This window comes from Myotis myotis, unplaced genomic scaffold (genome assembly GCF_014108235.1).
Source record: "Myotis myotis isolate mMyoMyo1 unplaced genomic scaffold, mMyoMyo1.p scaffold_m19_p_11, whole genome shotgun sequence".
In the NCBI taxonomy this organism is placed as follows: Eukaryota; Metazoa; Chordata; class Mammalia; order Chiroptera; family Vespertilionidae; genus Myotis; species Myotis myotis.
The window spans coordinates 19,752,398-19,777,050 of record NW_023416315.1 but is presented as its reverse complement, the minus strand read 5'-3'; the positions used below and the strand labels follow the sequence as shown (position 1 = coordinate 19,777,050).

The 24,653-nt window shown below is 47.0% G+C and overlaps 1 long non-coding RNA gene across 2 annotated transcripts; it reads left to right on the top strand.

Moving 5' to 3' along the window:
- Positions 1 to 242: 242 nt before the first annotated feature.
- On the top strand, positions 243 to 15,103 carry LOC118666071. 2 transcript variants are annotated; one of them, XR_004970830.1, is made up of 5 exons: positions 243 to 377; positions 987 to 1,137; positions 5,820 to 5,926; positions 8,709 to 8,893; positions 14,703 to 15,103. It is a non-coding gene; the product is annotated as an uncharacterized LOC118666071 (long non-coding RNA). The 2 variants fall into 2 exon arrangements; XR_004970829.1 differs by lacking the exon at positions 14,703 to 15,103 and adding an exon at positions 9,013 to 9,384.
- Positions 15,104 to 24,653: the final 9,550 nt, after the last annotated feature.

The following is a 24,653-nucleotide window of genomic DNA, read 5'->3' as shown; positions in this document are numbered from 1 at the left end:
TACTTTGATTTACTTATGAAAAGCAATCTGTAAAGGGGGCTTCCATTTATCTCCAGGTCCAATAAGAGGCGAATAAAATGTAGAGCTTCTTGAAAATCAAGTTTGTCCTGCCTGGCCAGTGTGGTTCAGCTGGTTGGGCATCGTCCCATGCACCAAGAGGTTGCTGATTGGATTCCTGGTCAGGGCACATGCCTGAGTTTTGGGCTCAATCCCCAGTAGGGCGCTTGCAGGAGGCAGCCAATCGATGTTCCTCTCTCATCCATGTTCCTATCCCTTCTCCCTCTCCCTTCCTCTCTCTGAAATCAATAAAAACATATTTTTAAAACTGAATAAAGTTTGTCCTCTTCAGGCTACTAAGGAGGCAGCCACGGACCAGGGTGAGTACGGCTCCCCCAGCGCTCAGCTCCACACGGAGCCAGTCCTCACCCTCACCTAACCCACCGGGGCGGCACCCAGCCCTTGGCTCTCAGGACAGATGTTTAGGATTACGGAGCTGGCAGCCAATCCAGAGGGCCTCAGCTGCAGCCATTTCATTATTGGAGGAGAAAACTCGGGGGACAGGACTACTAAGGAGCCTGCGCAAGGCCACATTGGCTAGAGCAGTGGTTCTCAACCTTCTGGCCCTTTAAATACAGTTCCTCATGTTGTGACCCAACCATAAAATTATTTTCGTTGCTACTTCATAAGTGTAATGTTGCTACTGTTATGAATCGTAATATAAATATCTGATATGCAGGGTGGTCTTAGGCGACCCCTGTGTGAAAGGGTCGTTCGCCCGCCAAAGGGGTCGCGACCCACAGGTTGAGAACAGCTGGGCTAGAGCAAGAGCTAAGACTCAACTCCAGGCCTCTCGCCAGGGCCTCTCTCACAAAACTGCGTTAACAGTTAGGAAAAGCAAACTTTAGTTTTGTTCTGCCTTTGACGCTTCCATAAAAATCTGTGTGTGAAATTAACCACTAATTGCTCAATTCCTCTCTGCTTTACAGAGCAAGATTCTCCCGGAACTGCCTTCTGACCTCGCAGAACGTCAATGTAAAGCGATCTAAGTTGAATGCACTCTTGAAAAACGAGGTGGGTGTAGAAGAAAAAGAAGTTTCTTCTGAAGCCTTGAAAAGGAGCACCCGCCTATCGCACAGGGTGAGTCAGAGGGCGCGGTGAGGGAGCAGACCCAGAAAACTGATAAACACGGAGGAAGCCAAGCAAAGCAAACACTGCGAATCTCCATCCGTCTTGCTCAGGGACAAAGGCTAACAGGCATCTGGAGCTTAGAGGCTGGCATTTCGTCCCCCGCAAAGAAGAGGTCACGCACAGGAGAGCAAAGTGCCGGGTGCTGAGAGCATGGCCCGGCCCCCTGCTGCCTGCCTCCCGCCAGAGGGCCTGCTCTGCAGCGGGGCTGTTGCTGGCCTGCATCCTGCAGGAGCCTGGGGAATGGCCTGGGTGCCACAGCATTGCCTGCAGGCAGGGATTTGTCAGGTTAATGCTGACTTGTGGGATCAAGCCAGGCCATCCTATCTCCCTCTGTCTTAAAGGTCAAAGTCCAAGCTCTTTAGCCAGCACCCAAGACCAGCAGTCAGGGAGGCCTCAGTCCAGCCGGATCATCTCCTGTTTTTCTCTCCACGAGTCCTCATTCTGTCGGCTGGTCTTCTCAGTGTGCCCCCCACAGGCATTGTGCATTCTTCCTCTCGCTACCTGAGATTCTCATTCCCTCCTCTCCTCTTCTTCGTTTTCTCCATCCTTCCCCCACCTTCAGACCCTGCAGGAGGCTTTCTTTGAGCATCCTGGGACACCTAGTGAGCGACTCCTGGGCTGGCACTGCCAATCGAGATGAGAAAATGCCTGCGGGCCCCCAGGCCGGGCACTGTGCTCAGCTTCCTCCTGGGTTGTCTCGGTGATTGACACACCAGCCTTGCCAAGCATCCAAGTTGGCAAGTGACTCCAACTCCAGCAGGATTAACACATGGAAAAGGTATTATCTCACTTCAATGAAGAGTCTAGGCAATGATATGGCTTCAGTGGTTCACCAAGGGCCAGTCTTTCTTAGTGCCTTGGCTCAGCTTCTACAGAGTGGCTCCTTTCTCAGCCTCAGGGAGGGGATGTGGGACTCCAAGTTCTTATCTCTCAACACCCAGGCCAACCGCAGGCCGCCAGGATCTTACCCAGAATTCCCAGCAAAGGTCTCATTCTGTCTCCTGTTATAAACAGGTGATCGGCCATCTCGGAGTCAATACTTGGGGCTAGAGGAATGAGACTGGGATTAGCTTTGCCCAGTTTCATGTGTCCTGCCCTTGCCCCGTTCAGGCGCACAGGCCCAAGTGGGGGAAGAAATGGAGAAATGGTTCTGTGAAAGGAAACAAGAGTTACTGGAATACCAGAAACCACACGTGGGAGTCGTGAAAACACTTTGAGACTGGAAGAATTTCTGCACACTAAAAATAAAGTAGGTCCTACTTGTCTAGACAGCACGGGGAATATCTTTACTAATAGGCTTGAATGACAGATCACCATTTGGAGGTTGGCCACCAGCAAGTATTTTCCAGAGTTTTCTTCAGAGATGAAAAATGTGAACTCAGTTTCCAAGTCAACTCCCAAGACATTGTTCGAAATCTGCTGAAATAAGATTAATTTTATTGTTGGACCTAGTGAAAACATGGACCTAAAATTTGTTTCAAAGGCTTTTTCTAAAAGAATTATTAGATTAGGAGTGGGAGTAGGCTTTCTTTATTAGCTCCAATCAACCAGATAAGGCGTTATCTGCCTGCCTGCTGAACGTGTATTTTCCTGCGGAACATGGCTACTTAGCATAATGGTGGCTGTAAAGCAGCTTTGCATGCCTCGGGCTTCGCTGCCACGGCTAGTTCTGTTTTCCACGTTTGTGAGGAACAAGGAAGGCAATATCAGAAAGGACTCTAAGGGTCAACTGGGAGACCCTCTTGCTCAGTGCAGGACCCCCACCCCCACTCCCAGCATCCTAACAGGTAATCACATAGCCTCCGCCTGCCTCCTAGGGACAGGCAGCTCGTTGCCTTGGAGAATTAACCTTGAGCCTGAAAAGTTGTCATGTGCCATGAACAGCTTCTCCCTCAGAATTATCAGAGTGAAAAACCACCCTGCTGGCCACCTCCCCTCATATCCCACACCTTCCCGTAATCCTAAGCCAGCGGTTCTCAACCTGTGGGTCGCCAACCTGTGGGTCCCGACCCCTTAGGGCAGGGGTCCTCAAACTACAGCCCGCAGGCCACATGCGGCCCGCCGAAAACATTTGTTTTTTTACTTCAAAATAAGATATGTGCAGTGTGCATAGGAATTTGTTCATAGTTTTTTATTTAAACTATAGTCCGGCCCTCCAACGGTCTGAGGGACAGTGAACTGGCCCCCTGTTTAAAAAGTTTGAGGACCCCTGCCTTAGGGGGTCAAACGACCCTTTCACAGGGGTCGCCTAAGACCGTCGGAAAGCACATATATAATTACATGTTGTTTTTGTGATTAATCACTATGCTTTAATTATGTTCAGTTTGTAACAATGAAATTGGGGGTCACCACAACATGAGGAACTGTATTAAAGGGTGGCGGCATCAGGAAGGTTGAGAACCACTGCCCTAAGCGATGTTCTCTACCTCACCTCTGCATCTCAGGGAGGAGGCGATATCTTTGACAGCTGAAAGGTAACTGGGTGTGGTGCCAGACTCTGTCCGGGTCCTGTGTATCTCTGGCATTCATAGGGTGGGCAGTCCATCCGCCTGTGCTGGGGACACAGACCTCCAAGCCTCTTGGTTTACCAAGTAAAGGAAGCATCTCTTTTGGCTTCACAGAATGAAAAACAAAAATAAAGTCCTCTCCCCTTTTAGTCAAATATTAACTTCATCCCTCTCTTCTTCTCCCAGTCTCTCTTATTGTCCTCCACACATCCCTCTCTCTCCCACTGACTTTCCTTTTTTGCTTCTCTTTCATTCTCTTCGTCTCTCTTTTCTCTTCTTCCTACCCCTCTTCTGCCATGGACCAGATTCCGTACCACGTATCCTGCGGGTCTAGGTGGAGTGTGCGCCTTGCTAATAGAGGAATGTCCGTCCAGATAATTTATCCTCAGTCGCTGAGCTTAAGCCAGAAAGAGCAGAGCCCACAGATTAGATCGCCAGTACTTAGGTAAACATCGTGGGATGGGATGGTGGTAGATTCCCGGATGTTTTTAGAAGGTAGATGAAGGATCTCCAACTTAGTGCCATCTAGTGGTTTGCTGGGGTAAGGTTGGCAGCACAGGTTTCCTCCCAGTGTCACCGGCAAAGAGGAAGGGAAGGTAAAAGTATTGCTCACTCAGGGCGCAGCCGGCCTTGTGTTGAGCAAGACACTATTTGTCATTGTCTTGTTTAATCCTCACAACAACCTTGTTTTGTAGGTGTGGCAGTCTCTCTGAGTGAGGCGCCAAGGGATTAAGTACTATGCGGGGCTGAGATCCTAACCGTCACCTGTCTGACACCAAAGAGAATACCCTTTCCTTTCACACATCCCAGGGAAACAATAAAGCTGCATAGAGTCAGCTTATAGGATTTGGACACCAGAATTTAGTAAGAATAAAATTGACTTTTTTCACGATTTTAAGTAGATTTTTTTAGTTTAGATTTTTTTTTAAAAAAAATTTTTTTTAGACTTTAGATCTTTAGATTTGGTAGGTTTTTAGTTTAGAAGAAGACTTCATACATTTACAATTGAGTAGTAATACACATTTTAGGTACACGGCTTTCTATTTCTACAGTTGAAACCAGTGGAATCTATAAGACCCACTTGTGTTTATAATAAAGACTGTTCCCCTCCCCTAATTCTTCAGTTTTCAAGTGGGAAGAGTGTTAACATTCCTGGCCCCAGAATCCACAGTGAAAACCATCCACGGTAAAAAGAACACACCATCTCTTTTTTGAAACTGCTACGTTCAATGAAATGACAGTATTTACTGCAAAATGACCAAGCCGAGTGGGAACTGAAGATGGTCTGTTTCTCATGAAATCTCATGGTATTTATGAAATTGAAACAGCAGGAGTCTTTCATGTAAATCCATAGACACCAGAGACCACTTCAGATGACTGGTGGAGTCCAAGGTCACAGCAGGCGTGGAGCGAATGGGAGTCTCACTGCTCCGGTGGACTGGCCTGCGAATAGGAACAAGGTTGAGAATGGACACTGTGCACTTTCTAGTCGCCGTGGTGGTCCCCCAAGGGCTTTGCCGTGAGGGCCTTCTCTCTATGACTGCGTGGAGAAGCAGCATTCTGTGTGGCTGCCGACAGGGCCATGCCTGCTGCCCAGGCCTGGGAGGCAGCGGACATGGTTCTTTCTGCCACGCAGCGTCGCTGGGCCCCAGTACATATTGATAACTGACCATCCCCTCTCCTACTCTGGTGGGAAGAGACGTCTTCCCCATTGTCCTTATGTCAGAAGAGGAGGCCACTGGGACCCGTGCCTGGCCACAGTGGCTTTGCTTGTGAAAAAGTTCATTAGATGAACTTCTTTGGGGCTTTAAGTTTCCTGGGACTCCCCACCTGAGCCAGAGGAAAAGTCTTAGAGAGGACCTGGCCATGTGATGGAACGGAGGCTACTGGGTAACTTCCTTCTTCTAAAGCCCTGTGACATGCAGGCCTGCAATGCCTCACTTCAGATTCACTATGATATTTGCAAGGGAGCTCTCCGATTTCTCACTAGGGCTTCAGACAGAGAGAGAATCCAGAGACAATAATCCAACTGACATATGATATCCAAAAAAGAAAAAAAAATCTCTTTCTAAAAAAGGAAGAAAAATGTAAAGAAAATGTCTTGAACCTCCTCCCATCCTCTAGGCCACAATCGCTGAGAGTTTATGGTGAGGATTTGCTGACATGGGTGTGTGTCTGCCTGGACGCCTGGTGCATCAGCAGCTGGTCAGGAAGCCGGTGAGCACTCCTGGGTAAGTCCTCCACCATAGGAGAGTTAGAGAGGAGCGGGGGAGGACTGCAGGCAGGTGGGAGACATGGGGGAGCGGGAAGGGGGGAGGTGAGAGAAGGGCAGGGTGGAAGAGGAAGGGGGAGGGAAAAGATAGAGAAAAAGAAAGGCAGAAAAGGGGAAGTGAGGAAGCGAACGAGGAGAGAGAGAGAGACATTGTTGAGAAAGAAGAGGAGAGAGAAAGGAGAGAACCAAAAGCCCAGGGCATCCATCTTCCCAGGCCCAGGTGAGGACGAGCCAGAGTGCCTGAGCAGACATGGCTGCAGCCACCCTGGCAGGGCCAGGCGCCCTAGTTGCATAGTAATGAAGTTACCGTGGCTGAGAGTCTCTGTGGACTGGGCTGGTCTCTGGTTTCACAGCCTGGCTGGCCGAGCCTGGCCACTGGGGGCTGCCCGGAGCAGGAGTGTCACCTGGCACCTGCTCTGGTGGCCTCTTATTTCCTCTGCTTGCGGACAGGCCCTCCCGGGCTGCAGGATGGACGTCCGTGGGAAGGCAGTGAGAAATCCCTCAGGATGGGGACTGGGGTTTCCAGCTAAACTGTCAATGTCGTGAGAACCTGGGTGGGAGTGTCGGGTGTCCAGCCCCTGGGAGGACGGTGTGGAGGGGGAAACGCAATGGGGAGGCTGGCCAAAGAAAGGCTTCTGTGCTCTGCCGTCTCTGTTTCCTTCCGATCAATAAGAACTCCCTTCCCCTTTCATCGGCTTTGTCCAAATCGAGGGCAGATGCTGCTGCGTGCGGGTGGACGGGACACAAGCACTGTTCTCTTCTCTTCTTTCTTCCCATGCCCTCCCCCAACAATTTGCAAGCAAGGTGGACTCAAGCCTTTTAAAGGTTTTTGAAAACCCAGAGTAGGCTGTGAATCAGAGAATACAAAGGACATTAAAAAGGAGAGAGATTAAATAGAAAGAGAGAGAGTTTGTTTTAAGGTCAGAAGACACAGGTCACTGACATTCCAGGTATCAGCTTTAGCTGCAGAAAAAATAAAGCAAGAAGAGAGGGGGCAAATTTCCCTCCACCGATGTCTCCTTTGTCCACTACACCCCAAGCAACTGTCCAACCAGAATCTTAGAATTTCTAAGCTGGAAGAGACCATCTCTTCGAACCTTTCATTTTCAGGATATAAAACATGAGGCCAGTGAATGAAATCCCTGTCCCAGGCTGGCAGCTTTTCCATGATGCTGGCGGTGGCGCAGTGGGACAATCCTGGAGACTAATCGAGTTGGTTACCCTGTTAACGAGGCAGGGTATGGGGCTCAAAGCTCAGGATACAAAGATGAATCAAACGTAGTCATTGGCCTAAGGGAAGTCAAGGGGCCTTGTGAGAAAGGCAGACTTAAATAGTGAGTGTCCACACTTATGGTGGATGTTGTAAATGCCTGTGTATTTAGCTTAGGGCTGTGCAGACAATGGGAGGTGGTCAATCTTATCTCTGTGTAGCATCAAATAAAATATAATGTAGGTATTTTTAATTTCCTCTTCTATGGGAATTTATAGCTTCATATTTCTCTAGGCCTGTGTCTTTGAGATCTTTAATTTAAAACAAACAAACAAACAAACAAACAAAAACCATGGGAAAACCTAAAACTGTAACCTTCTAGAAGAAAAACATGGGTAAAAGTCACTGATTTTGAATGAGGCAAAGATTTATTAAATACAAAAAAAAAGGATGACCCATAAAAGAAAAGAATAGTAAATTGGACTTCATCAACATTAAAATTTTCTCCTCAAAAGGCCATGTTAAGAAGATGAAGGAAAAGCCACAGATTGGGAGAAAATATTTTCAAAACACAACTGACAAATGACTTGTGTCTATAATATACACAAATAATTCTCAATTATAGGAAAATAATATAGGAAAACAAACCAACCAATTTTTTAAGTGGGCAAAATATTGAAATAGACGTGTCACCCGAAACAGATACACAGATGGCAAATAATTATCCATCATTAATCATTAGAAAAATGGAAATTAACACCACATTCCAATATGACTAATTTTAAAAAAAAACACCAAAACTGCCATACTAAGTGCTAATGAGGATGCGGAACAATAGGAACTCTCACCTGCTACTGGTAGGTACGCAAGATGATTCAGCCACTTTGGAAAACACTGGGACAGTCTCTCATAAAGTTACACTTACACTCACTATAAGCGTTGCACTCATACCCGTGCATTCATTTCTGGTTGCTTCAGGAAGAAAGTACCACACGTTTAGTAATGTAAAACGATATGCATTCAATCTTTCCGCCACTGTAACCTACGGCTGATTATAGCAAAGGGACAAAAAGAAGGCTTTCCAAGTCAAAATAAGAATATGCTTTGTTTCCCATAATCCCTTCTTACTCCCCCCCCCCAAAAAAAATCTCTTCACCATAAACTTTCCTCAACGTTTATTTATTTTTTTGTTTGTGTATGAAAAGAAAAAAAAAGAATGAGTGCTGTGCTTTAGCTCAGGCTTAATTCTTTGCGTGCCTTCAGTGACTGTACCCCATTCCGGAACATGTTGCCAAAAACAATCCCTCAGCAGCCGCCACCGTGTCCGCTCAGTAGGACGGCCCCTCCTTTCTGGCTACTCTCACGTTGAGAAGAGAGCACTCTCCCCAGTGATTTAATCTTTTAATGGAATTTCTGCGCTACTTAGCAAAACAACGCCTCTCGGCTCCAACCCACGCTAAGTAATTAGGGGTGAGCCTGTTTCAATGCGTTTCTGCGTATTCCACTCTAAACACTCTTCCGTCACAAACAGGGACTGAGCAACCTGCCCCAGGGCTGTGGAGGCCGGACTGAAAGCCACACACTGGACTGTGTGACCCGCTTCCCTTGACTGTGCGGTGACTCAGATTTGCCTTCTAAAGGGGCAGAAAATTAAACAGCCAACAGGCTCTCCTGACATGTCAGATCAACGGTGTTTCCTTCTCTCCACACCAAATGGTAAGAAACCTCCCTGGCCTGGGGAAAAGTTGCTTCAGCTACTCCCTCTGGCAAAGTGTTCTATCCTCCATGCCTGCTGACTAGGGTTCGACTTGATTTTTTTTCCTACTCAAACTCAGGGGGCATCTCTGTGACTCCACCCACCCCCATCTAGCGTGTGTATCAGGACTGCTGGCTGGCTGTCCACCCATCACATCTGCCCCGTGCAAGCTCAAGGCAGGCCGTGCTGAAGAGAATGCAATGATGCCAACGGACATGCTCTCACAGCCAAGAGGCATGTTAGCGCTGGATTAGGTTTCATTTTTTAAAAGGAGATTTGATGTTTATTTCCCATTATTTAGGAGAGATAGAAAACTTAAAGTGTTCCTAACACAAAAAGTTACTGCAGTGTTGGTGTTCAGAGTAAAGCTGTACAACTAGACGTGTGTCATTTTCATTTTCTTGATCCGGGGATTTTGCATTAGAGCCCGTTGTTCTGGTTGGTGACACCAGAAAGCCTAGCTGTTTTCTAGATTACATATGGGATTCTGGACATATTCCTAGGAAAGGCTTGGAGTAGCCCTGCTCAGAGTGTGGTCCACAAAGGGGTGCTTGTCCAAGAGGAGATAAGCACAGAAATTGAGACAATACCCACTGTTGGCAAGGAAGTGAGACTCTGGCAAATCGCTAGAGGGAATGCAAATGGTTGAGCCACTTTAGAAAATACTATTGCAGCTTCTTATAAAGTTAAGAAACTTTGTGCACTTACCATACACCCCAGCCATCCTTCTCTGAGGTAGCCGCTCAAGAAAAATAACCCGTAGGTTCACACAAAGACTGGTATGTAGCAGCATCCTATCTAATAAAAGAGAAACATGGTAATTAGCATACGACCGCTACCCTTCCCATTGGCTAACCAGGGAGATATGCAAATTAACTGCCAGCCAAGATGGCGGCCGGCAGCCAGGCAGCTTGAAACTAACATGAGGCTTGCTTGCTTCAGTGACGGAGGACTGCAATGTTCCCCGCCTGCCTTGCAGGCCTCTGAGCCTGCAGTTTAAGAAACATTGTAACATATAGAAGCTAAACAAAACCTCAGAAACCTGCTTTCAGCGAGCCGGGGATCTCAGAGCTGGAGTTATACATTGTTTCGATTATAGAACACAAACAAACCAGATACCTGATTTCAGCAGCAGAGGCCTTAGAGCTGGAGCCAGAGCTAGAGCTGGACCAGAATAAAAAAGAAAAAAAAGAAGAAAAAAAGGAGCAGTTGGGAGCTTCAGCCCTCAGCCCCTCACCCAGACTGGCCAGGCACCCCAGTGGGGACCCCAACCCTGAAGGGTGTGTGACCAGCTGCAAACAGCCATTATCCCCTCATCCAGGCTGGCCAGGCACCCCAGTGGGGACCCCTACCCTGAAGGGTGTGTGACCAGCTGCAAACAGCCATCATCCCCTCATCCAGGCTGGCCAGGCACCCCAGTGGGGACCCCCACCCTGATCCAGGACACCATTCAGGGCAAACCAGCCAGCCCCACCCATGCACCAGGCCTCTATCCTATATAGTAAAAGGGTAATATGCCTCCAGCACCAGGATCAGCGGAGCCGCGAGGCCTACCAGCACCGGGATCAGCGGAGCTGAGAGGCCTCCCAGCACCGGGATCAGCGTGACAGGGGGCAGCGCCCAAACCCCCTGATCACCCTGCGGCTCTGTGTGTGACAGGGGGCGGGGCCACAACCTCCCTATCCGCCCTGCTCTGTTCGTGACAGGGGAAGGCACCCCAACCTCCTGATCAGCCCTGCTCTGTGTCTGATACGGGGGAGCTCCCCAACCTCCTGATCGCCCTGCGGCTCTGTGTGTGACAGGGTGCGGCGCCCCAACCCCCCCCCCCCCAATGGGCCCTGCTCTGTGTGTGGCAGGGTAGAGCCATAACCTCCCCATCGGCCCTACCCTGAGTGTGAGAGAGGCAGCGCCCCAACCCCCTGATCAGCCCTGCTCTGTGGGTGACAGGGGTGAGCTCCCCAACCCCCTGATGGGCCCTGCTCTGTGCATGACAGGGTAAGGAGCCCCAACCCCCCTGATGGGCCCTGCTCTGTGCGTGACAGGGGGCAGCGCCCCAACCCCCTGATTGGCCCTGCTCTGTGCGTGACAGGGGGTGGCGCCGCAACCTCCCCATTGACCCTGCCTTGAGTGTGACAGGGGGCGGTGCCCCAACCCCCCAATCGGCCCTACCCTGAGCATGACTGATGGTGGCGTCACAACCTCCCAATCCGCCCTGCTCTGTGCATGACAGGGGAAGGCACCCAAACTCCCCAATCGGCCCTGCTCTGAGCCCAACCAGGGGCTGTACCTAGGGATTGGGCCTGCCCTCTGCCACCCGGGAGCAGGCCTAAGCCAGTAGGGCGTTATCTCCTGAGGGGTCCCAGACTTCGAGAGGGCACAGGACAGGCTGAGGGACCCCCCCTTCCCCCCCGAGTGCACAAATTTTTGTGCACCGGGCCTCTAGTTATTTATAATAGCCACAAACAGGAAACAACCCAAATTTCTATCTGCCAGAAGTGAATAAACAAACTGTGATCTAGCCACACAATGGAAGATTATACAGCAAGAAGAAAGAAATGAAAGAACATAAGAAATATCTATAATAATAAAAGCATAATATGCTAATTAGACTGGAAGTCCTTTCGGACGACCTTCCAAACCAAGCCTGGGTCCTGAGTGCCTGCTGGTGGCCAGGGGGAAGCCCGGGTCCCAGGTGCCAGAGGGAAGCCAGTGCCTGCAGCCAGGGGAAGGAAGGCCTACTCTTGCACAAATTTCATGCATCGGGCCTCTAGTTATAATTTAAAAAGAAATATATACCATCACATGGGTGAATATCAGAAGCATTATTTTAGGTGAAAGGAGTCAAACACAGGAGACTACATACTGTATGATTCCATTTATGTGAAATTCTACTGAAGGTAAAGCTAGCGTGTCAGAAAGCAGATGAATGGTTGTCTGGGGCTGGGGACCAGGGTGGAGGGAATCCACTGAAAAGGGACAGAGGGAACTTTTAGGATGATGGGAATGTTGTATTTCATTTTGGTGGAATTTAAATGACTATATATATTCATCAAAATTCATCAAACATACACTTAGAGTGAATTTTACTGTATTTACATTATACCTTAATAAAATGGAAGGAAAGAAGGAGGGAGGGAGGGAGAGCCAAAAATAGGAAATCTGCATTCTGAAAGTAAATGAAATGATTTGAGGGAAGAAATTAAATTTCAGTAGCTTCCACCCTCCCACCCCCCACCCCCAAAAGGGGACAGTGTTGAGCCACAACCAGTAAGCCTGAAGGGGAGGTATGTTTATTTTATGTTAATCAGATTGGAAGTTGGGGGAGTCCTTTGTAGCATGGGCATCAAGAGACAGAATGAACACCCACATCTCAGTCTTGTACATCATGTCAGACACAGAGTCGGGGAGTGTCACTAGAGCCAGGTTATATCCACATCTCTGCTATCAGGGGCGACATCCACCTTCAGATCAGCCTTCAGAGTGTGGTCCCGGTCCCTGAAAACAAGACGTCATTCTCACATTTACGTTCTCACATTTACTTTGTGTTTCTCTTTTGTGACAGCGCCTCAGAGAATAGCATGAACAGCTTAATGTTTACGTCTATGAATCAAGGCTGTTTCCATAGCAACACCGCTCATGCTCTGGAGCTGCAATTTTATGTCAATTTACTATTAATGGAGGGCGAAACAAAAGAAAGCAAAGAGAGCAGAGAAACCCTAGCACCTAAAGCTGACAAGCAAGGCAAGGAGGAAGGGAAGCCTCATTTGCGAGGCTTTTAATGAAGCATTCAGCAGTTAACCCTTTCATGCTTAGGTTCCTAATGGCTTCCTAGGACCTTTGCGTCTTGAAGCTAAAATGGCCTTTAAAAGCTACCCGGAACGTCTTCATTTTAAAGTCCAGGAAACTCAGTCCTGGAACAGGCAAGGAATTTAATGGGAGTCAGTTGGCTGGTAAGGGGCAGAGCCAAGACCAGAGCAGGGGATACAGAACTGAAGCCTGGGCTCTGCTAAGTACTTTTATGTGGAATCCATTGTGCTGAATAGCAAGAGTGCACTGCCTGGTCTACCAACAAGGAGAGGAAGGCCCTGGATTACTGCTAAGTGGGGCCGTTGCCTGTAACTGAGAAGTGATGGGATGCCAGGTAGCACGTATGTATCAGTCAGGATTCAACTGCAGCAAGCAGAGACCACAGGCCAGGATTTGATGCAGAAGGGATTTACTATAGGGAGTTAGGTGCTTAGGAAACTGGGGGGAGGAGTGGAGGACTGGGCTGCAGGCTAAGTCTCTAAGAACGGACTCAGAACACTGCAGGACCACTAAGGAAGCTTTCACTATCTACCTACCAAACAGGAAGGTAGATGGTTAAGAGGCTGCCACTGGAGCTATAGAACTATTGAGTCCAAGAAAATGGAATTCTGTGCATAATTTTAATGGTGTTTTGAGAGAGAGAGAGAGAGAGAGAGGCCAATGCAGGTAAGATACGGGATTAAGTAGTTGGTATCCAGAAGTCCCCAACAGTCTCACCATCCACACACCGGAGAATGGACACTGGACCACTTCTGGGAGGAAGAAAACACTACGTTCCATAACCATGTGTGGATCAGAAACAGCCCCCAGAGCTACAGGAAGATGCTTCCACTGCATTTCTACCTTCACATTTCCAATGAGGGCATCTTATTGGCAGGACCGATTTTGCACCCAGAACCTTACCTGTAGGAAAGTGTAAATATTTAATTTGTTTTAAAAGCTTTCCAGTCCCTGCTGTACTGGAAGGTGCATTAAAATGAGGAAGAATGACTTGAGTACCAGTTGACTGTATTCAGGGGAAGGGATCCATTGACCCATTGATTCACAGGTACTAGTACAAATTCACAGCAGTTGGAGCATTGCACTGAGAAGTAGAGAAATACCTCGCCTGGGGAAAGTGGGGTAAACGAGCACCCTGAAACACTGCCATGGGAGGGAGTGGGAAGTGAAGCAGCCACGGTAGAGAGCATTAATGTTAGAGAGAATCGATTAAACATTTTAAATTACGCAGCCCCTGACTCGGCTATCCCACCTGCATTTCCCTAACCCAGAGGAACAAGTGCACGTGTGCAAGGGAGAAAAAGTCACCTGTAGGTTCCTCACTCAAAGATAACCATTGTTAACATTCAGTATATTTATCTCCAGATTGATTTTTATGTGTTTTTAAAAATAGTTTATTATGGACAAAATGCTTTCCTTTGATGTCTAACCTTCCTCCCTCTGGCTGGGTCATAATCATCAGATGCTCATCCTATATAATAAAAGGGTAATATGCAAATTGAGTGAACAGTGAAATGACTGGTCGCTATGATGCGCACTGACCACCAGGGGGCAGACGCTCAACACAGGAGCTGCCCCCTGGTGGTCAGCCACAAGCTGGGCTGATGGCTGGCGAGCACAGTGGCCCACCTCCAGGGCAGCACTAAGGATGTTGGACTGACAGCTTAGGCCCACTCCCTACAAGGAGCGGGCCTAAGCTGTCAATCGGACATCCCCCAAGGGCTCCCGGACTTTGAAAGGGCACACACAGGCTGGGCTGAGGGACCCTCCCCTGCCCCCAGTGCACGAACGTCGTGCACCAGGCCTCTAGTCTATTAATATTTTTCTCTACTTAGAAAATGTCTGTAACACCTTATAGTTATTTTATTACCTTTTATAACAACATGTATTCTAAGTGCTTTATCAGCTACAATTTTCACAGAAATGTGATGAAGTGACGTCTGTATTGTTCCCGTTTTACAGATGATAAAGAAATTGGGGCTTAGAGAAGATACTATCCTTGGAGATGTGGTGACAACCAATCCCTTTTCTTAGCTAAGAGGATGAAGCTGGCTGAGAGGGTGTCTCCTTCCTGAAGATGCAAACATTTCTAAATCAAGACGTGCCTACCAAGTCCTGCGTTGAAGAGTGAGCCAAGAAAGGTGAGCGTTCAGAGCTGATTCTGGAAGCCACAAAACAGAGCCAGAGAATCTGCAAACTACAGAGACAAAAGCAGGTGGGAATGCTGGACAGGATGGAAGTTTCCAGGCTAACACCTGGGGCAGTTTTGATGTCCCTCATGTCCATATTAGTTTGTCCAGATGGGTCAGGTGTGGGTGGGACAGTCAAGATCTGGGACCAATCTGTTCCAATATAAAGCTTAGTACAGATGCCAAGCAAATGTGTCCTTTATTTTCCTGAATCACTGCGTCATGGAATTGTTAGAAGATTGACTGCTTTGCCCTCTCCAACCCCCTTCCTGCTACGGTCCCTGGGAACGCCCAGCAGAGCTGGTTGTCAACGCACGTTTCCTTTTCCTGGGGGCTCTGAAGTGAATAAAGACATTTCCTCCTGCCCACTATGATGAGCTAGCCCTGACCTCTGACCTCTTGCCTATGGATTTGGGCATCTAGAGAGAGGTTACTTCATTTAGTTAAGAGTTTGGATTACAGTTACCACTGAAAGAATAAAATCAAATTGAAAGATGTGGCAACATGGCTTTCTACAAAACCAAAAAATCAAGAGGATATTGAGAGGTGAAAGTGCTATTCATTCAAATATAATTTTATTTTTTAAATATGATTTTATTTTTTATTATAGACAGCAACTAGACAGCCTAAGAGCCTTCTAATGTGTGTTTCTCAGTATTGCCAGACAGAAAATCTATTTTGTACAAGTGGCAGCAGAGGGCGCTCTTCTTACAGATTGGTTTCTATCAGAACTCCAGGAAAAACAGTTGTTAAAATGCCTTTGTGGATGTTAAAAAGTTTATGGCTCTTCCTGAATATACACATATATTTTTTATAACATTTCTTCACTTAAATAAATATATTTACATACATAAAATATAAATAAATATATTTATATATGTAAATGATTTATTTTCACAGTATATATATAAGTAATTTAAATATATATGTATAAATACTGTATATATTTTTAGGAGGAGCTATAAACTTAACGTGTGTGTGTGTGTGTGTGTGTGTGTGTGTGTGTGTATAACCCCTTGGAGATATTCTCAATGGATATTATTAAACTTTAAAAAGGAATTCCTAAGACTTGCACGCAGAAATCTATTGGGAATAGTGTCTGCTCCTCCTCTCCAAGGAACAATATCTGAACAAACTGTAGATGAGGTCACCTCCTGGAAGATACCAGACTTTTCTGTTATTGGTCTATGATGCATATGTTATAGGGTTGGTTCACTTAATGCAGAAGTGGCTGCTCCCCTCAGGCCTTAAGGAAAATCTTCCCCTAGGCGCCCAGGCTGCACATGCATGCAGCTGAGAGTGAGGACCTCCTGGAATTTTGCACCCTAGACACCACCTTTGACTCTGGGAGAAGGTCTTAGCACACAGCTTTTCTGTTGTGTAGAAGACAAATAGGAAACGTGAAGTGGTTCACACCAATGGGCAATAATAATAGTCTTTGTTTATATAACACTTGAACCTGTTCCAGTTCTTTGTTCGCAAGCAACAGAAACCAACTCTGGTAAGTTAAAAAAATAAAATTTTGAAAACATGGGGGGAATCACAGAATCCAAGGAAAAACAGTGACCAGAAAGGACAGAAACCAGGGTGTCTGCAAGGATCCAGGATGCAGACTCTCGCCCCAGACGGTTTGGCTCAGTGGATAGATCATCAGCCTGTGGACTGAAGGGTCCCAGATTCGATTCCTGGTCAAGGGCACGTACCTCAGTTGCAGGTTCAATCCCCTGCCCTGGTTGGGTTGCATGCACGAGGCAACCAACCAACCAATCAATGTGTCTCTCTCACATTGATGTTTCTCTCTCTGTGTCTCTCCCCCTCCCTTCCAGTCTCTCTAAAATTCAATGGAAAAATATCCTCAGGTGAGGAGTAACAAAACAAAACAAAACAAAACAAAACAAAACAAAACAAAACAAAACAAAAAAGAATGCAGACTTTCCCTAGCTGGTTTGGCTCAGTGGATAGAGCATTGGCCTGCGGACTGAAGGGTCCCAGGTTCAAGGGCACATGCCCAGCTTGCAAGCTCGATCCCCAGGAGGCAAGATTGGCAGGAGGCAGCCAATCAATGATTACTGGGGGTTCAAGCCCAAAACCCGGGCAACATATACCCTGGCCGGGATCTAACTGGCAACCTTTCGGTGTATAGGAAATGCCCAACCAACTGAGCCACACCGGCCAGAGCTAAATGAGTGTTTCTTGATATTTTTTTACCCTGAAACCTTTTGTTCTATCAATGCCTATCCTTAAGAGCGAGTAATTCCTGGTCTACTCTTCAGGAAGCACTGAGTGGCCTGATGATTTGAATGAACAGTAAGAGAGAGAGAGCCTGCCTACTGGTGGACAGAAGCCCTTTTTTTACAAGCTTGGGGAATGGCCAAGGAAAACTTTGTAAACTAATTGTCTCTGCATTCCTGGGGTGGGTGGGGGGTGTTTGGTCCTATATGGGACCCAGTAACACTGTGTACTTTTGCTCCTGTCCTTGCCAGCTAACAGAGCTAACGTTATCTCTCTTCACACAGGAAGGAAAGGAAGTGCTTTCCATTCTAGCCCTTGTTTTCGTGCCCAAAGTTTCCATGGTATTATTCTGGGTGTTGACACTTTGCAAACCCAGTGTCATGCAGTCAGTGCGGTGGAACAGTTGTGTGAAATCTGTTCTGCCATTTCTGAGGACAGGAACTTCTTATGTTTATTTTTAGGCCACAAAATGTCTATTTTTCTGACAGCTTAGGAACAACCAACATTGAAATGAGAACTTCGTATATAGCGACGCCTGAATAGGGACAAAAGTTAAGCTAGTTGCCCAAAAGTTGAAAAAAGTTTCAATGAGCTGCCTAAACAGAACACAATCCCACACGATGTTCAGTTGAGTCACAGTGGATTAAATGGACATGTCATAAATTCTTTCACTCAGGAGCCCAATAGTCCGTGTGCTTTTGGACCAAGATTCTTCTACATGGTAGAGCTGCGTAGTTAGGGAAATTAATTCTGTGAATATTTTTGGGAACTCGGGTAGTGAGGCATTGTTATGGAAATTATAATAATGCAATGTTACAATCAAATTTATATAGGAAACAAATAGGAAAAAGATTTCTCTAGGGAATATTTTTATTGTTTGGATGGTTACAGTAAAAATCTTTCTTTCTTTCTTTCTTTCTTTCTTTCTTTCTTTCTCCCTTTATTTCTTTCTTTCTCCCTTCCTTTCTTCCTTTGTAGAAAATTTTTAGTAGTTTATTTGAGCCAAACAACAATTGCTGGGAAGCAAAACCTCAATGGATTGTGCAGTTGCTCTGGAGAATGGTGGTTTAGCAGCTAATTATTATATGAGACTCAAAGGAGGAAACGTAAGGAGGGTTACATAAAATCCATAGGTGGTAGATTTAGGGGGGGGGGAAGAAAGTAAACTGGGGGAAATCTCTGGGATTGGATAAAAAGCAAAATGGAGCAACACATTCTACTTTACATTGGTGGCTACAGGATGATTAGTAATAAAAATGGACAGCCCAGAGAGATGGTATGCGGGAAACACACAACAATGAGGAGGTCTGTGCTCTGGGCAGTGGTTGTGCCCTGAGGGGTCTAGGAAAAAAGATTACTCTGACAGGTATGTTATCTTAGATGCAAAAGGACAATAAAAAAGTTCACGTGTGGTAGAGATTGACCTTTGCCTAGGAAGCTGCAGGCCTAGGGGACGCAACGACTGACGTGACCTGTTTTTAGTTAGAAATGTTTATGTTCAGACCATCCTATGTGGTTGCTTTTCAGTCTCTGAGTCTGTATGACCTGCCATGCAGGCCTCCCCGAAGCTTCTCAGGTTTAGTATGCCCCCCCACCCCACACACCCGCCTTTTTTTAGGACCTTTTCTTTCTATCCCAGCATTTGTATTACAGGTTGCTGGCCTATCTTTTCCACCAGAATGCAGGTGCTAAATAACCACAATGCCTAACAGAGTGCTTTCATATGGTGACATCAACAAATATTTTGAGAGAATGAATGAATGAATGAATGGACGTTCAATTATTCATAAGCAATATTTCTCTTATATGTATTTTGGGAAAAATTATTTGAAGACAGAATTTAGCCAAACCAGCAAGGATGGAAAACATGTAGTTCAAAGGAGAAAAGATCTCCCTTATTCACATTGCACGCTGACTTCAGGAATCTGGTTGAATCATGTATTTCCAGATGGATCCTGCAGTCTTGGGAGAGAGCTTGACGTTGAGTTGCTTCAGTTAACTAGCCACCCACTCCTCTCTTCCTTTCCCCTATAATGTTCCCTGAGCCATAATCTCCACCCAACAATTCAGATGGAATCTCTTGACTTGCTAACAATGGCCAGGTTTTCACTGGAGTGGGACACTGTGCCAGAAGAAGTACTTAACAAAACGTCTTTTTCCCCCGTTATAAAAGCTGAATTGCATGGAACAACAGAATGGATACTTTTATGGCTGAGCAATTTTTATAATGATATTGGGGATCTTTAAACTTAAATGATTCTGAGTAGTCTTATAAGTAGGAGGAACCTAATGAATTGCCCAGGGGAAGAGGTCACCTGTCACCAGGTCGCTCTTCATAGCAGCAGGACCTCCTGGCGTCACTGGACTTTAAAATACATGCAGTACGACCTCGGCAGTATGCTCTTGACCATGTAAAAATATATAGAAAAAATATGAAGAAATCTATTAATATCCATACTGATTATTTCTATTTGTTGGGAGTGTAGGAAATCTAAAGTTTTTCCTACTTTTCAGTATTTTTTAAAAATATTTTATTGATTTTTTACAGAGAGGAAGGGAGAGGGATACAGAGTTAGAAACATGGATGAGAGAGAAACATCGACCAGCTGCTTCCTGCACACCCCCCACTGGGGATGTGCCCGCAACCACGGTACATGCCCTTGACTGGAATCGAACCCGGGACCCTTCAGTCCGCAGGCCGATGCTCTATCCACTGAGCCAAACTGATCATGGCTTTTCAGTATTTTTTAATGAGCATATTTTATAATCATTAAAGGTGGACATTATTTTTACAAAAATCAGAGCAATTTGCATATATCCATCATGCTAACTAAGTTAAAAAGAAATGTATTAAGAGAAAATAGCTGAAAGGAAGAATATCAGAATTTAACAGTTTCTGTATGATTTCCTTTCTGGCATTTTATGTTTTTCAAATTTTCTAATTAGGCAGATAATATGCTAATTTTAATATAAAATCACTGTTTTCTTAAATAAACAGTAAATAATACAAGAAAGGTAATGTAAAAAAAAAAAAAAAAGTTTCCAGTGGTAAACAAAACTATGGGAGGGGAAGCTCACTTTGGACCACGTGTTAGGAAGGGTCTCATGGGAGACGAAGCTTTTGCTGGACCTGGAAGTATGGGCAGGTGTCACTGGGCAAACATGAAGGGGGAGGCTCTCCATGCCAGGAAAGACGCCTGCTCTCAGGGTGGGGTGGGACATTCTTACTGGAACAGAGAGCGCCTCGAGGGCAGTGTGGGTGATGAAGTTGAGCTCTACTCCGTTGGGGAGGGCTGTGGGTGTCCATTGAAGTTCCTCGAGTTTATTCTGCAAGCAAAACATTGACACCGTAAATGCCCAAAGCAGCCCAGCAGGTGCTTTGCAATAACATTCAGGTAGTTGCTTCCAACCATTGGCCCAGCTACTAAGTCAACAAGACTTTCATGAGTGCCATCTCATCTCCCTTGTGACCTGTATGCAACCTCCTGCTGCCTTCTCTTCAGTATTATTCTCCTCCGCCCAGAGCTCTTGATTTCCTGGGTTCATACTGCTTCCCCGACACACACCTCCCATAGTGAGTTCCCTACTGAGCCAACCATGTTCTTCCTGCCATCCACCCCCATCCAAGAACATTGCTCTTCCCTTCATGTTGTTGATGGCAGCTAAAAATTACCTAGTGATAGTTATTCATAACAAAGGAGGCATTCTGTATAACTTTAGCATTTACTTTCCGGGGGTATTCACATTTTAAAAGAGGTGCTAGACATTGTTTTTAGAACAATGAAAGGAGGGAGAGAAATGTTTTGAGCTACTTGCCTCCTCCTCAAACTGATAAAAACCATCAATTCTACTCCCCAGTGACAACAGCTTTGGAAAAGTTGTCAATCCTTTAAGTCCATGTAAATTGAAGAGCAAGAGCAGGCCCTAGCCATTTTGGCTCAGTAGATAAAGCCTCAGCCTGTGGACTGAAGGGTCTTGGGTTCAATACCAGTCAAGGTCACATGCCTAGGCTGCAGGCTCGATCCCCAGTAGGGGGGCATGCAGGGGGCAGGCAATCAATGATTCTCTCTCATTATTGATGTTTCTATCTTGCTCTCTCCTTTCCTCTCTGAAATCAATACACATACGTGAGCGAGAGCAGTAGGATGCTGTTTTTTTAAGTGATCCCCCAATGCCCTGGTGGTAACAACTATTATAATCTCTTCTAATTAGACAACTAGTCAAGGCAGGTGAGTGGTGGTGGTGATTTGATAAAGAAATGCCTGCTGTCTCAGGGCCCAGACAGGGCCTGGACTTCCTCTAACTTCTGGAGTTGGGTCACATACTTTCTATTCATCCTACTGCCCACCTGCTCAGGGCATGCTCACCCTGACCCCACCAGGAAGCAGGGGAAGGAAGGGGAGGTAAGCGTGGGACAGCACTCCTCGAGTGGCAGGGGTGTGGGGGAGAGGATATGTGCTCAGATGCCAGATGCTGGGCTGGTGATTATATTAGTGCCCTGGTAAACAGGAGAGCTGCTTACCCAGGGGTGGAATCAGCTGTGTTTGTGCAGGGGCAAGCTCCAAAGACAACTGCTGCCGCTCTCCCTCCTCCTGACTGGATCTGATTTCCTGAAACATTCAAACTGCTTCCCCCACTTCTAGTTTCTTCACCCTCAGTGTACTTGCTGCAGCGAGATCTGTAATAACAGTAATCCTATATAATAAAAGCCTAATATGCTCAGTGTCCAACTGTTTGTTCGACCATTCAACCAGTTGCTATGATGTGCACTGACCACCAGGGGGCAGACCCTCCACTCAAGAAATATTATAGACTGGTAGGTTAGCTTGCTGCTGGGGTCCGGCTGATCGGGACTGGGGGAGATGGGCCAGACACTCCCTGGAGCCCTCCTGCAGTCCCTCCCCAGCCCTGATTGTGCACCAGTGGGGTCCCTCGTAATAATAATAACAACAACAACTATTGGAACTAACTATCTGAAACTTCATGTATGTAAACTCAATTTTCCTTACAACCACTGTTTTGTAGGTGGCGACCTTGAAGCCCAAAGAGTTTAGGTCATTGTCCAAGGCCATGCAGCATTGGATCGATATACTATCCCTAACCACAGCACTGCCTTAATTGTTCACCTGTCAACAGAACCTCTTCAATCATTTTGGTTTCTGGCTCCTTCTAGGAATGGCTGGAAGGAACATTCTGGAAAGAACATTCTGTGCTTGGTGTCTCACACTAACCCACATTGCCAGCCCCTCTGCCACCCGCCTGAGTGTCCCCTGGGTCAGTGTTTCTCCATGAATCTCTTGGCGGGGGGGGGGGGGGGGGGCGGGCGGTAATCTTGCTCACGTAGAGATTCTCTTTCCAACCCGGAACAGCTTCTGTTGAGTATCCTTCCCTCTGGACTTTCTTACTGGTTTTCTCACGAAGCAAATGCAGCACGTGTTGCCTGCTACCCAGAGACTCTGCCACTCTAATAATAATCATGTCTGCACACAGGTCTTAACCAGTCTGCAGGCTGCTCACTGCTGTGGGATGTGTATGCAACACAAAGAGGAGAGACGGGTGTGGGAAGAGAATTAGAAAAAAGCTGGGAAGAACATTCTGTGCTTGGTATTTTACTGACAAGGAGCCTTGATTACTTATTATAAGCATTCTCCATCTTCCCTGGAATCACAAGAGGAAAGAAAGCATACTGCTGAAGTTGAGAGGTGTTAGTGGAGCGCTGGGAGGCCTCTCGGGCTCACACACAGGAGGGCTGCGTGCTCATGAAGCCGAGGAGCTGAGCACAGCAAACATCCCCACTGCCTCCCGCTGGGCTGCCCACGCCTCATGGTGACAAGGCCACCACAGGGGTTCCTCCTCCATCACCAGGCACTGCTGTGATGCTGGAACCTTTTGATAATTGGAATCTGGTGAAAGGAAGGGCCTCAGTGCACTTAATCACACAAGCAAACACCGTCTCCTTAAAATTTCAGGGGTTCACGACCTTCTCAAGGCATGGAAAGTAGACCCTAGATTAAAAACTCCCCATTTTGCCCTAACCGGTTTGGCTCAGTGGATAGAGCGTCAGCCTGTGGACTCAAGGGTCCCAGGTTCGATTCCAGTCAAGGGCATGTGCCTGGGTTGCGGGCACATCCCCAGTAGGAGATGTGCAGGAGGCGGCTGATCGATGTTCCTCTCTCATCGATGTTTCTAACTCTCTATCTCTCTCCCTTCCTCTCTGTAAAAAATCAATAAAATATATATAAAACAACAAACAAAAACTCCCCATTTGTTATAAAGTGCATGTTTGTGTGTCCCCAGTTTATGGGTTGAAGCCATTACCCACAGTGTGATGGTATTTGGAGGTGGGGACTTTGGAGGTGATGAGGTTTAGACAAGGTCCTGGGGTCTATCCCTATGATAGGACTGATGCCCTGCTTAGGGCAGGCAGGGGCCAGAGCTCCCTCTCAGCCACGTGGGATGCACTGAGAAGTCAGCAGTCCACAGCCCCGAAGAGGGTCCTCACTAGAACCCAACTCCGCTGGCTCCCTGAGCATGGGACTCCAGCCTCCAGACTGTGAGGAGTAAATGCTTATTTAAACCACGCCCTCGGGGGTCATCTGTTACACAGCCTGAGCTGACTAAGACACCACCTAAGAGATGCATATTTAAGAAAGGAAAGTGCTCCAGAAAGCGTAGGGAAATGAGAGGCAGAATCCGTGTCAAAAGCATTCAATGTGGAGGCAGAAGGCCTGGGTTCCCAGGCCAGCTCTGCCCTCGCTGGGCCTGGGAATGTGGGCCTTTACCTAACTTGGCAGAAGTAGCGATACTTGCCGCATGAGCTCGCAGGAAGAATCAATGAACTGAAGCTCGTGCAGGTATCTTCCGGCAGCAGCAAGCAGTAAACATTGAGCATCGTTCGGCTCGGTAACACAGCAGGGACTTCTAACGGGGGTGAGTCTTTCTCAGAACAAGAGAGATCTCTCCATGTGTCTGGGTTCACAGCAGAGAGGCCGTTCCTTCCCTGTTGACGCGGTGAGCCATCCACCTCCCTGCACAGGGCCTGGGCGGGCTGTGGCACAGCAGCACACCTTCCCCATCTCACCCCAGGAAAATGCTCTTGCAGTTCAACTGCCCTCTGGAACCTCAGGAAGCGGAAGGAGCACAAGGAACCCGAGAGGTTTGCTGACATGCACTCTTTGCAACCTAAGGACAATTGTATTTTTACATTGAAGCGTTTTTACATATTTCACATCAGAAGGTCAAGGCTTCAAAGAGCTGCATGACTGGCTGTTTGTTTCCATCCCCTCTGCGTGTGGTGCTCTGTGCGCATGCTCTGACCTCGCGGTGTGGGGTGGGAATGGGGGAGGATGCTTTCTGTGCATGAGTGGGTGCCTTGAAACTCGCCCAGAGTGCTTCTGCAACTCCGCCAGGATGGCATAAAGGGCACAGAACTTCCCTTGGAATCCAAGCCTGGAAACCATGCTGTACCTCTCTGACTTAGAAGACTCAGGAT